The 14,658-nt window shown below is 46.9% G+C and overlaps 1 protein-coding gene across 2 annotated transcripts in view; it reads right to left on the reverse strand.

Annotated features, from left to right (window-relative positions):
* The window catches only part of LOC123756333 (peroxisomal N(1)-acetyl-spermine/spermidine oxidase), a 196,217-nt gene that overhangs the window by 17,834 nt on the left and 163,725 nt on the right, over positions 1-14,658 (reverse strand). The window lies entirely within an intron of this gene.

Here is a 14,658-nt window from a genome sequence, read left to right on the forward strand (position 1 = left end):
AAGTCTTCACATTGGAGCAAGGAGAAGTTCAAGAGACAAGGGAAGGAGTAGTTAACCAGGCACCACTAGAGGAATTTGAGATTACCAGTGGGGATGTAAGAAAGATTTTCCTAGAGTTGGATTTAACAAAGGCTATAGACCCGTATGGAATATCGCCATGGATACTAAAGGAAGGAGCAGAAGCACTGTGCCTGCCATTGTCCATGGTGTATATTAAATCACTGGTGAACTGCCAAAAATTTGGAAGACGGCAAACGTAGTCCCGATATACAAGAAGGGTGATAGACAGGAGGCACAGAACTACAGGTCAGTGTCCCTAACTTGCATTCCATGCAAATTAATGGAGAAAATTGTGCGAAAAAACTAGTGGAACATCTGCAGCGAAGGAACTTTGTGACACAACACCAACATGGTTTCAGGGATGGCAAGTCATGCCTTACAGGATTAATTGAATTATGCGATCAGGCAACAATAATCAGGGAAGAAAGAGAGGGGTGGGCAGATTGCATATTTTTGGATTGCCAGAAACCCTTTGACACCGTTCCACACCAGACACTAGTGCGAAAGCTAGAGATGCAGGCAGGAATGAAAGAGAAGATACTCCATTGGATAAGGGAGTACCTAAGTAACAGAAGTCAGCGAGTCACTGGGAGGGGTGAGGCCTCAGATTGGCGAGACGTCACCAGCGGAATTCCGCAGGGTTCAGTCCTTGGACCCATACTGTTTCTTATATATGTAAATGATCTTCCAGATTGTTTAGAATCATTCCTCTCATTGTTTGTTGATGATGCAAAAATTATGAGGTGATTTAAGACGGAGGAAGACAGTATGAGGCTAGAAGATGACAGAGACTGACTGAATGAATGGTCCAAAAAATGGCTATTTAATTAATTTAATATTAAGGTTCAACCCGAGTAAATGTAAAGAAATGAAACTAGGCAGTGAACACAGGAGGCCAGACATAGGATACCAAATAGAGGAGGAAGTCCTTAGTGAAACAGACAGAGAGAAAGATCTGGGAGTTAATATCACACCAAACCTGTCTCCTAAAGCCCATATCAAAAGAAAAACATCTGCAGCCGTATGCGAGGCTGGCTAACATCAGAATTGCCTTCAGGATCCTGTGTAAGGACCCTTATTCCTTACACAGGTTCCCTTGTTCGCGTTAAGGTCCCCTTGTTCGCGTATCACCCGTGTTAAAATGTTTATTCTTATCTACCTTGTCAATTCCTCTCAGAATTTTGTAGGTAGTGATCATATCTCCTCTTACTCTTCTGTCTTCCAGGGTCGTGAGGTGCATCTCACGCAGCTTTTCCTAGAAAATTATGCCTCTTAGTTCTGGGACTAGTCTAGTGGCTTACCTCTGAACTTTTTCCAGCTTCGTCTTGTGATTGACAAGGGACGGGCTCCATGCTGGGGCCGCATACTCCAGGATTGGTCTTTTCATATGCGGTATACAAGGTTCTGAATGATTCCTTACACAGGTTCCCGAGGTTTTTCTGGTGTTAATTTAACCAGCCTCGCATATGCTGCAGATGTAATTCTTTTTATGTGGGTTTCAGAAGACAGGTTTGATGTGACATCAACTCCTAGATATTTCTCTCTGATCGTTTCATGAAGTACTTCATTTCCAAAATCGGTATCTCGTAGCTCATACCTCACAGCTCGGGTACTAGTCTGGTGGCAAACCTTTGAACCTTTTCCAGTTTAGTCTTATCCTTGACTAGATATGGACTCCATGCTGGGGCTGCATACTCCAGGATTGGCCTGACATATGTGGTATACAAAGTTCTGAATGATTCTTTATACAAGTTTCTGAATGCCGTTCGTATGTTGGCCAGCCTGGCATATGCCGCTGATGTTATCCGCTTGATATGTGCTGCAGGAGACAGGTCTGGCGTGATATCAACCCCCCCAAGTCTTTTTCCTTCTCTGACTCCTGAAGAATTTCCTCTCCCAGATGATACCTTGTATCTGGCCTCCTGCTCCCTACACCTATCTTCATTACATTATATTTGGTTGGGTTAAACTCTAACAACCATTTGTTTGACCATTCCTTCAGCTTGTGTCGTGTGTGTGTGTGTATATTCACCTAGTTGTATTCATCTAGTTGTGTTTGCGGGGCTTGAGCTTTGCTCTTTCGGCCTGCCTCTCAATTGTCAATCAGCTGTTTACAAACTACTTTTTTTTGTTTTTGTTTTGTTTGTTTTTTTCCACACCACATACACACGCATACACACCCCAGGAAGCAGGCCATGACAGCTGACTAACTCCCAGGTACCTATTTACTGATAGGTAACAGGGGCATTCAGGGTGAAAGAAACCCATTTGTTTCTGCCTCGTGTGGGAATCGAACCCGCGCCACAGAATTACGAGTCCTGCGCGCTTTCCACCAGGCTACGAGGCCCCTGTGTGTGGCCTCGTAGCACACACACACACACACACAGGCTGTACTCACCTAGTTGCACTCACCTAGTTGTGCTTGCGGGGGTTGAGCTCTGGCTCTTTGGTCCCGCCTCTCAACCGTCAATTAACAGGTGCACAGGTTCCTGAGCCTATTGGGCTCTATCATATCTACACTTGAAACTGTGTATGGAGTCAGCCTCCACAACATTGCTTCCAAATGAATTCCATTTGTCAACCACTCTGACACTAAAAAAGTTCTTTCTAATATCTCTGTGGCTCATTTGGGCACTCAGTTTCCACCTGTGTCCCCTAGTGCGTGTGCCCCTTGTGCTAAATAGCATGTCTTTATCAACCCTGCCGATTCCCTTGAGAATCTTGAATGTGGTGATCATGTCCCCCCTAACTCTTCTGTCTTCCAACGACGTGAGGTTCAATTCCCGTAGTCTCTCCTCGTAGCTCATACCTCTCAGCTCGGGTACTAGTCTGGTGGCAAACCTTTGAACCTTTTCCAGCTTAGTCTTATGCTTGACTAGATATGGACTCCATGCTGGAGCCGCATACTCCAGGTTTGGTCTGACATATGTGGTATATAATGTTCTGAAAGATTCCTTACACAAGTTTCTAAAGGCTGTTCTTATGTTAGCCAACCTGGCATATGCTGCTGATGTTATCCGCTTGATATGAGCTTCAGGGGACAGGTCTGGCGTGATATCAACCCCCAGGTCTTTCTCTCTCTCTGACTCTTGAAGTATTTCATCTCCTAAGTGATACCTTGTATTTGGTCTCCTGCTTCCTACCCCTATCTTCATTACATTACATTTGCTTGGGTTAAACTCTATCATCCATTTGTTCGACCATTCCTGCAGCTTGTCCAGGTCTTCTTGAAGCCTCAAGCTGTCCTCCTCTGTCTTAATCCTTATCATAATTTTGGCGTCGTCAGCAAACATTGAGAGGAATGAGTCTATACCCATTGGGAGATCATTTATGTATATCAGAAACAGGATAGGTCCAAGCACAGAGCCCTGTGGGACTCCACTGGTGACTTCACGCCATTTTGAGGTCTCACCCCTCACTATAACTCTCTGCTTCCTATTGCTTAGGTACTCCCTTATCCACTGGAGCGCCCTACCAGTTACTCCTGCCTGTTTCTCCAGCTTATGCATCAACCTTTTATGGGGTACTGTGTCAAAGGCTTTCCGACAGTCCAAAAAAATGCAGTCCGCCCATCCTTCTCTTTCTTGCTTAATCTTTTTCACCTGATCATAGAATTCTACCAAGCCTGTAAGGCAAGATTTACCCTCCCTGAACCCACGTTGATGGGTTGTCACGAAGTCTCTTCTCTCCAGACGTGTTACTAGGTTTTTTCTCACAATCTTCTCCATCATCTTGCATGGTATACAAGTTAAGGACACTGGCCTGTAGTTCAGTGCCTCTTGACTGTCACCCTTTTTAAATATTGGTACTACATTAGCAGTCTTCCATACTTCTGGTAGGTCTCCCGTTTCCAGTGACCTACTATACACTATGGAGAGTGGCAAGCAAAGTGCTCCTGCACACTCTTTCAATACCCATGGCGAGATTCCATCCGGCCCAACAGCTTTTCTCACATCCAGCTCCAATAGGAGCTTCTTGACCTCATCTCTTGTGGGAATGGAGCTGTGGAACAACACACACGCACACACAGGCTGTGTGTGTGTGTGTGTGTGTGTGTGTGTGTGTGTGTGTGTGTGTGTGTGTGTGTGTGTGTGTGTGTGTGTGTGTGTGTGTGTGTGTGTGTGTGTGCGCGTGTGTGTGTGTGTGCGTGTGTCTGTGTGTGCGTGTGTGCGTGTGTGCGTGTGTGCGTGTGTGCGTGTGTGTGTGTGTGTGTGTGTGTGTGTGTGTGTGTGTGCGAGTGTGCGTGCGTTTGTAGACCATAAGTGTTGTTGTACCGTGATGTGTGTATTGACCGTGTTCTTGTACCGTCGGGTGTATACTCACCTAATTTTACTCACCTAATTGTGCTTGCGGGGGTTGAGCTCTGGCTCTTTGGTCCAACCTCTCAACCGTCAATCAACAAGTATACAGGTTCCTGAGCCTATTTGGCTCTATCATATCGAAACTTGAAACTATGTATGGAGTCAGCCTCCACCACATCACTGCCTAATGCATTCCATTAGTCAACCACTTTGACACTAAAGAAGTTTTTTCTAATATCTTTGTGGTTCATTTGGGCACTCAGTTTCCACCTGTATCCCCTGGTACGTGTGCTCTTTGTGTTAAATAGTCTATCTTAATCTACCCTATCAATTCTCTTGAGAATCTTGAATGTGGTGATCATGTTCCCCCTTACTCTTCTGTCTTCCAGCGCAGTATGGTTTAATTCCCGTAGTCTCTCCTCGTAGCTCATACCTCTCTGCTCTGGTACTAGTCTGGTGGCAAATCTTTGAACCTTTTCCAGTTTAGTCTTATCCTTGACAAGATATGGACTCCATGCTGGGGCTGCATACTCCAGGATTGGCCTGACATATGTGGTATACAAAGTTCTGAATGATTCCTTACACAAGTTTCTGAATGCCGTTCTTATGTTGGCCAGCCTTGTATATGCCGCTGATGTTATCCTCTTGATATGGGCTGCAGGAGACAGGTCTGGCGTGATGTCTACCCCAAGGTCTTTTTCTCTCTCTGACTCTTGAAGAATTTCCTCTCCCAGATGATACCTTGTATCTGGCCTCCCGCTCCCTACACCTATCTTCATTACATTGCATTTGCTTGGGTTAAACTCTAAGAACCATTGTTTGACCAGACCACACACTAGAAGTTGAAGGAACGACGACGTTTCGGTCCGTCCTGGACCATTCTCAAGTCGATTCAATGGTTCTAAGAACCATTTATTCGACCATTCCTTCAGCTGGTCTAGTTCTTCTTGAAGCCTCAAGCAGTCCTCCTCTGTCTTAATCCTTCTCATAATTTTGGCATCGTCAGCAAACATTGCAATAAATGATCTACCCTCCGGTAGATCATTTACATATATCAGAAACAAGATAGGACCGAGTACAGAGCCCTGTGTTACTCCATTGGTGACTTCACGCCAATCTGAGGTCTCACCGCTCACCGTAATTCTCTGCTTCCTATTGCTTAGGTACTCTCTTAACCACTGGAGCACCTTACCAGCTACACCTGCTTGTCTCTCCAGCTTATGTACCAGCCTCTTATGCGGTGCTGTGTCAGAGTAAGTAAGTAATTATCAAAAGAAGGCACCAAACCGGGAAGGCTATGTAGCACCGTCAAATGTGCGGAATAATCAGAGGGCGTTAAATATCACCAAGGATGCCAATACGAAAAGATAAACGCATAAGGCGAACGATATCAAAAGTATCCGAGTCACCAAGAATTCTATTGAGAGACAGGTGACCTCGAGGGGCTGTCGGAAAGCAAGACACACACTCGTCCTGGAAGTCAGGACATTCAAGAAGGACATGCACGACCGTTAGAGGGACAAGGCAATTAGGACAATAAGGAGCAAGGCGGTGCTCCATCAAATGACCATGGGTTAAGCGAGTATGGCCAATACGCAACCTCGCCAGAGTTGTTTCCCATCGCCGGTTATGGTGGTAGGAGGACGGCCACGAGGAAACACAACATATAAGAGTACGTAGTTTGTTACCAGTAACAGACGACCAAGAAGCCTGCCAACGGGTAAGGACGGAGGAATGGATAACCGGGTAAAAGTCGTAATATGGAATACCTTTACGAGAGATGGGCCAAGAGCGGACAGCTTCCTTGGCGGCAGCATCCGCACGCTCCTTTAAAGACAAATCAATATGGCTGGGAACCCAACAAAACTCAACCGCCTTAAATTTACTGTGAACAAGAAACAGTCAATGCTGGATCTCGACAACTACTGGATGAACCAGATTAAAGGACCCGAGAGCCATGAGGGCACTACGAGAGTCGGAGACGAAGAGCATAGAGAATAGCATAAAGCTCCGCTGTTAAGATGCTAGTCTCCGGAGGTAAGCGACACATATAAGTGCGATCAGGAAAAACAACAGAGTAACCAACACCGTCCACAGACTTAGACCCATCGGTGAAGACAGAAACGGAGCGGGAGTGAGAAGAAAAGTGCTCAAGGAAAAGGCGTTTTAAAATCGTAGGAGGGGTAAAAGCTTTAGTGATGCGGATCAAGAATGTACAAAACTGCGAAAGGGGGACTCTCCACGGGGGCAAAGAAGGAACAACACAAGGAGAAAAATTACAAACACGAACGGAAAGAGAATCGTGTAAGCCGGACAGAAAGAGGGAGGTGGTGAAGATGAGCAGGAATCGCAGGAGGGGTAAAAGTTAAAGCACGACAGAAGCGAGAGGAAGGATGTTGTAAGGACCGCGCAAGATAGCGAAGAGAGTAGTGATAACGGCGGTCCTGTAGAGACAGGAAGCCAGTGTCAACATACAAGCTAAGGACGGGAGTCGAACGAAAGGCACCAGAACTGAGGCGCAACCCAGTATGGTGCAAAGCATCAAGACGGCGAAGAGTAGAAGGAGAAGCAGACGAGTAAGTAGGGCAACCATAATCGAGCTTAGGCAGGACGAGAGAGGAATGTAAAGCAAGGAGAATGCGCCTATCTGCTTCCCAAGAAGTATGGGACAATACCCGAAGGAGGGTAAGGGCCTTAGAGCACTCAACACGGAGGTAAGAGTTATGGGGAGACCAAGACAAACGAGTGTCAAGGAATAACCCCCAAAAGCTTCACGGAATCTTTGTACTCAAGGGAATGACCATAAAGTGACAAAAAAGGACGAAGAACGACCCGTTTCCGAGTAGAAGACATGACACAAGTTATAGAAGTAGAGAACTTGAAGCCATGATCGGTGATCCAAGACGACACGGCATCAATCGCAAGTTGAAGCCGGCGCTGAAGGAGAGGCGAATCATCACCCTGACAGCAAAAGGTAAGATCATCGACATAGAAAGCGGAGAAGACGCCTGAAGGAAGAGAGGAAAGAAGACCATTGAGGGCAACCAGAAAAAGAGTAGTGCTCTGAACACTACCCTGGGGCACACCTTCGTATTGCTGAAAAGAGGCAGAGAAAGTGGTACCAAGCCTAACCCTAAAGAAACGACGAGAGAGGACGCTGCGGAGAAAGAGAGGGAGATGACCACGAAGGCCAAATGAATGAAGCTGGGATAGAATATGATATCGTCAAGTGGTGTCGTATGCCTTTTCCAAGTCAAAGAGGACGGCAACAACGGAGGTCCTCGCAGCAAAAGCAGTACAAATATAGACCTCCAAGTTCACCAGGACATCTGTCGTGCGGCAGCACTTGCGGAAACCAAATTGAGAAGGGGAGAGGAGGTGATGGTGTTCCAGGAACCACATCAGACGGACGGAGCTGTGTCAAAGGCTTTCTGACAATCCAAGAAAATGCAGTCCGCCCAGACTTCTCTTTCTTGCTTAGATTTTGTCACCTGGTCGTAGAATTCTATTAAGCCAGTCAGTCAAGATTTACCCTCCCTGAACCCATGTTGGCGATTTGTCCCAAAGTCCCTTCTCTCCAGATTTGTTACTAGGTTTTTTCTCACGATCTTCTCCATCACCTTGCATGGTATACAAGTCAAGGACACTGGCCTGTAGTTCAGTGCCTCATGCCTGTCGTCCTTATTGTATATTGGGACCACATGCACCGTCTTCCATATTTCTGGTAGTTCTCCCGTCACCAGTGACCTACTATACACTATGGCACTATGGAGAGTGGCAAGCAAAGTGCCTATGCACACTCTTTCAGTACCCAGTGTAAGATCCCGTCTGGACCAACAGCCTTTCTAGCATCCATATCTAGCGGGAGTCTCTTGACTTCCTCTCTCGTAATTTCGAACCCTTCCAAGACCGCCTGGTTTAAATTCCTTTCTCCTAGCACCGTGTCTTCACCTTTTTCTATTGTGAAGACCTCCTGGAACTTCTTGTTGAGTTCTTCACACACCTCTTTGTCATTCTCTGTATACCTGTCATTGCTTGTTCTAAGTTTCATTACCTGTTCTTTCACTGTTGTTTTCCTCCTGATGTGACTGTGGAGTAGCTTTGGTTCGATCTTGGCTTTGTTTGCTATATCATTTTCATAATTTTTCTCTGCTTCTCTTCTCACCTTAACATACTCATTCCTGATTCTCAGGTATCTCTCTCTGCTTTCTGGTGTTTTGTTATTCCGGAAGATCCTCCACGCCCTTTTGTTCAGTCCCTTTGCTTCCATACATGCCCTATTATACCATGCATTCTTCTTTTACTTCTCGGATTTTTCCCTTTGAACCGGGATGAACCTGTTTACTGCCTCCTGACACTTTTGGGTGACATATTCCATCATATCTCGTACAGACTTAGCTCTGAGGTCTGTGTCCCAAGGTATTTCCCTTAGGAAACTTCTCATTTCCTCATAGTGCCCCCTTCCGATATGCCAGCCTAATGTTTCCTAGTTCTTTTTTGGGGGGAGATAATTCTTAGCTCTACCAGGTACTCAAAGTTCAATACACTGTGGTCACTCATTCCCAAGGGTGCTTCCATCTTAACTTCCCCTATTTCCCACTCCTTTAGGGTAAATATCAGATCGAGCATGGCTGGTTCATCTTCTCTCATTCTTGTTGGTTCCTTGATGTGCTGGATTAGAATGTGTCTTGTTGCCACGTCCAGCAGCTTAGCTCTCCATGTTTCTGGTCCTCCATGCGGGTCTCTATTGTCCCAATCTATCTTCCCTTGGTTGAAGTCTCTCTTGATTAGTAGTTCAGATCCATTCCTGCTCGCAACAGAAGCTGGTCTCTCTGTTATGTTAATGGTGGCCATGTTGTTTCTATCATATTCCTGTCCAGGTCTTCTGTCATTTGGTGGGGGGTTACATATGACTACGACTATAATTTTTTATCCTCCAGTTGTTATGGTACCTGCTATGTAGTCACTGAAACCCTGTGTGAGTGTGTGTGTGTGTACTCACCTAGTTGTACTCACCTAGTTGTGTTTGCGGGGGTTGAGCTCTGGCTCTTTGGTCCCGCCTCTCAACCGTCAATCAACAGGTGTACAGATTCCTGAGCCTATCGGGCTCTGTCATATCTACACTTGAAACTGTGTATGGAGTCAGCCTCCACCACATCACTTCCTAATGCATTCCATTTGTCAACCACTCTGACACTAAAAAAGTTCTTTCTAATATCTCTGTGGCTCATTTGGGCACTCAGTTTCCACCTGTGTCCCCTTGTGCGTGTTCCCCTTGTGTTAAATAGACTGTCTTTATCTACCCTATCAATCCCCTTCAGAATCTTGAATGTGGTGATCATGTCCCCCCTAACTCTTCTGTCTTCCAGCGAAGTGAGGTTTAATTCCCGTAGTCTCTCCTCGTAGCTCATACCTCTCAGCTCGGGTACTAGTCTGGTGGCAAACCTTTGAACCTTTTCCAGTTTAGTCTTATCCTTGACTAGATATGGACTCCATGCTGGGGCTGCATACTCCAGGATTGGCCTGACATATGTGGTATACAAAGTTCTGAATGATTCTTTACACAAGTTTCTGAATGCCGTTCGTATGTTGGCCAGCCTGGCATATGCCGCTGATGTTATCCGCTTGATATGTGCTGCAGGAGACAGGTCTGGCGTGATATCAACCCCCAAGTCTTTTTCCTTCTCTGACTCCTGAAGAATTTCCTCTCCCAAATGATACCTTGTATCTGGCCTCCTGCTCCCTACACCTATCTTCATTACATTACATTTGGTTGGGTTAAACTCTAACAACCATTTGTTCGACCATTCCTTCAGCTTGTCTAGGTCTTCTTGAAGCCTCAAACAGTCCTCTTCTGTTTTAATCCTTCTCATAATTTTAGCATCGTCCGCAAACATTGAGAGAAATGAATCGATACCCTCCGGGAGATCATTTACATATATCAGAAACAAGATAGGACCGAGTACAGAGCCCTGTGGGACTCCACTGGTGACTTCACGCCAATCGGAGGTCTCACCCCTCACCGTAACTCTCTGCTTCCTATTGCTTAGATACTCCCTTATCCACTGGAGCACCTTACCAGCTACACCTGCCTGTCTCTCCAGCTTATGTACCAGCCTCTTATGCGGTACTGTGTCAAAGGCTTTCCGACAATCCAAGAAAATGCAGTCCGCCCAGCCCTCTCTTTCTTGCTTAATCTGTGTCACCTGATCGTAGAATTCTATCAAGCCTGTAAGGCAAGATTTACCCTCCCTGAATCCATGTTGGCGATTTGTCACGAAGTCCCTTCTCTCCAGATGTGTTACCAGGTTTTTTCTCACGATCTTCTCCATCACCTTGCATGGTATACAAGTCAAGGACACTGGCCTGTAGTTCAGTGCCTCTTGTCTGTCGCCCTTTTTGTATATTGGGACCACATTCGCCGTCTTCCATATTTCTGGTAGGTCTCCCGTCTCTAGTGATTTACTATACACTATGGAGAGTGGCAAGCAAAGTGCCTCTGCACACTCTTTCAGTACCCATGGTGAGATCCCATCTGGACCAACCGCCTTTCTAACATCCAGATCCAGCAGGTGTCTCTTGACCTCCTCTCTCGTAATTTCGAACTCCTCCAAGGCCGCCTGGTTTACCTCCCTTTCTCCTAGCACAGTGACCTCACCCTGTTCTATTGTGAAGACCTCCTGGAACCTCTTGTTGAGTTCCTCACACACCTCTCTGTCATTCTCTGTATACCTGTCCTCGCCTGTTCTAAGTTTCAATACCTGTTCTTTCACTGTTGTTTTCCTTCTGATGTGACTGTGGAGTAGCTTTGGTTCGGTCTTGGCTTTGTTTGCTATATCATTTTCAAAATTTTTCTCTGCTTCTCTTCTCACCCTGACGTACTCATTCCTGGTTCTCTGGTATCTCTCCCTGCTTTCTGGTGTTCTGTTATTCCGGAAGTTCCTCCACGCCTTTTTGTTCAGTTTCTTCGCTTCCATACATGCTCTATTATACCATGGATTCTTCTGTTGCTTCTCGGATTTTTCCCTTTGGGCCGGGATGAACCTGTTTACTGCCTCCTGACACTTTTGGGTAACATAGTCCATCATACCCTGTACAGACTTGTCTCTGAGGTCTGTGTCCCAAGGTATTTCACTTAGGAAACTTCTCATCTGTTCATAATTCCCCTTTCGGTATGCCAGCCTTTTGATTCCTAGTTCTTTTTGGGGGGAGATAAGTCCTAGCTCTACCAGGTACTCAAAGTTCAATACACTGTGGTCACTCATTCCCAAGGGCGCTTCCATCTTAACTTCCCTTATATCCCATTCATTTAGGGTAAATATCAAATCAAGCATTGCTGGTTCATCTTCTCCTCTCATTCTTGTTGGCTCTTTGGTATGCTGGCTTAGAAAGTTTCTTGTTGTCACGTCCAGCAGCTTAGCTCTCCATGTTTCTAGTCCTCCATGCGGGTCTCTGTTCTTCCAATCTATCTTTCCATGGTTGAAGTCTCCCATAATTAGTAGTCCAGATCCATTCCTGCTAGCAACAGAAGCTGCTCTTTCTATTATGTTAATGGTGGCCATGTTGTTTCTATCATATTCCTGTCTAGGTCTTCTGTCATTTGGTGGTGGGTTATATATGACTGCGACTATAATTTTTTTCCCTCCATTTGTTACAGTACCTGCTATGTAGTCACTGAAACCTTCACAGCCCTGAATATACATCTCCTCAAAATCCCAGCCTTTTCTTACCAGCAGAGCTACACCACCCCCACCTCTTCCTTCCCTCTCTTTCCGCATAACATAATAGTCCTGTGGGAACACTGCATTTGTTATTGTTTTCGTGATCTTTGTTTCTGTGAGGGCTATTATGTCTGGGTTTTCCTCTAGTACCAGTTCTCCAAGCTCATTTGCTTTATTTGTAATTCCATCTATGTTAGTGTACATCGCTTTGAGGCTCACTTTCTTCTGTCCCTTCTCAAATCGCCTCCTTGGTGAGTGTTCTGCTGGTGGGGGAGGCTGTTCCATGGGTGTGAGGACCTGTGAGGTGGGTAACAGGATCTCAGAGGATACTGGAATGAGGGGCGGGGGATCCAGTGAAGGGGGAGGGACAGGGAGGGTATGGGGAGGGAGGACGGGAAGGAAAGGGGGGGAGGGAGGACTCGGGAGGAGGGGAGGGGTAGAAGGGTGGGGATTGGGTGTGGGGGGAGGGAGATTTGGCTGAACTTTTGAGTGGGGGCAGGGAGGGTTTGGGGTAGGGGGGTTTTCTATGCAGAGGAGGGAGGCGGGGTTGTCCTCCCTTCTGGTGTTACTGGGTAGCTGGTTGTGGGTTCCCCCCTCGCCTCTGGGGGTGTTGTGTTGGGAGCTGTGACTTCCTGGTTTTCCCCTCTCGCCCTGCGCCTCATCCTTGCTTCTGCTGCCACGGCTCTCTCCTCCCTTGTCATGTCTCGCTGGAGGAATACATTTTTTAATTTTCCCACGTTTTTCAGGGAGCTCTTCCTTGATAGGATCCTCTCCTTTGTGTTCTCGTTTGCAAACACTATCTTTATCATTCGGTCTCGGTCTTTGTTGTACCGGCCTAGCCTGAAAACCTTCTCAATGCTATGCTCGGCCCCTTCCATGTCTAGTGCCTTTAGTACTACATTCACTGCTGCTTTGTCCTTGTCATTCCACTCTGTCCTATTGGTTCCTTCCTGTTCCCTAATACCCACAGCAACCACTGATCTTTTCCTTTCCAGCAGTTGGCTAGTGGAGCGTGCCGCCTCCTGCGAGGTGGCTGCTTTCATGGCCACCTCCATCACTGCAGTCATTACTTCAGAGTTATTTTTTTTTAGTATTTCCGCAAATGTTGCTTTTATTGTGGCATTCTCATCCAAAAAACTATTACCACCTTCTCCCTGGGTGGTTTTCTGATTCTCAGCCTTGATACCATTCTCTTTGAGGGTTCTAATCTCCTCCTTTGCTGCTGTCAGCTCTCTTTTCAGGTTGCTTATTTCATTCTTCATTTCCTGCATCATTTCTTGCATCTCACTCTTGATGTCCTCCAGAAACTGGGCGAACATTTCCTTCATCTCGTCACCTTGGCTCTTTCCTGCTCCCCTGGGACCTCTGGCTGCCATCTTGACCCTGTTGGGATGGGGAGGGAGAGAGAGAGGGAGAGAGAGAGAGAGAGAGAGAGAGAGAGAGAGAGAGAGAGAGAGAGAGAGAGAGAGAGAGAGAGAGAGAGAGAGAGAGAGAGAGAGAGAGAGAGAGAGAGAGAAAGGGAGTGATAAAGGGAGAGATAAATGGGTGGGTGGGGGGTATCCGACCCTTCCACTGAAGTGAGAAGAAGGTAGAAGGGGAGGGGGGGGGGGAGGAGATGGAGAGAGAGGCGGGAGGGAGAGGAGAGGGAGAGAGTGGATGAGGAAGAGAGCGGGTGAGGAAGAGAGCGGGTAAGGGAGAGAGAGGGGGGGAGGTGTGTGTGTGTGTGTGTGTAGGCAGAGAGGGAGGGGGAAGGAAAGAGAGGGAGGGGGAGGGAGGGGGAAGGAAAGAGAGGGAGGGAGAGGGGGAGGGAGGGAGGGAGAGAGAGAGAGAGAGAGAGAGAGAGAGAGAGAGAGAGAGAGAGAGAGAGAGAGAGAGAGAGAGAGAGAGAGAGAGAGAGAGAGAGAGAGCAGGAGAGAGAGAGCAGGAGAGAGAGAGCAGGAGAGAGAGAGCAGGAGAGAGATAGTGGGAGTGGGAGAGAGGGAGTGGGAGAGAGGGAGAGTGGGGAGGGGAAGAGTGTGTGTATGGGCGATGCGGGGGACTGGGGGTGGGGGGGGGGCGGAGATGGCGACTAAGTCAGGTCAGGTCAGGTCAGGTGGTGGGGTCAAGAAGGGGGGGATAGTAAGTCCTATCCCAGGTGTTAATTCCTTTTCCCCTGACTGAACAATTGTGTGTGTGTGTGTGCGTGCACGTGTGTGTGTGCGTGCACGTGTGTGTGTGTCTGTTTTAGCGTGTGCACCCTTGTGTGCGTGTATACGTACGTGGGCGGGCGTGCTTGTATGTGTCAAGATATCCCTTATGCGTTACCTCTGCCTAAATGAGCCACTCTGAGATTTTTAAATATATTTGATATCCTGAACGAGAATTTGATAATCTTTTACCTCAATCTGTACACCTGATTAATTGACCAGAGAGGGGTACATACCAGACTGCCTCCCGCTCACACAACCAGATGAGTAAGGGCAGGGCGATGTATGATGACGATGTTTATCCTTCGTTGTCTCCCACTAGGTGATTCACTAAATGCTGGTAGATTGATGAGGTCTTCTTCTCTGTCTACACAAAGCTCTGGAGTCAGT

Source organism: Procambarus clarkii, chromosome 25, assembly GCF_040958095.1.
Source record: "Procambarus clarkii isolate CNS0578487 chromosome 25, FALCON_Pclarkii_2.0, whole genome shotgun sequence".
NCBI classification, from domain to species: Eukaryota; Metazoa; Arthropoda; class Malacostraca; order Decapoda; family Cambaridae; genus Procambarus; species Procambarus clarkii.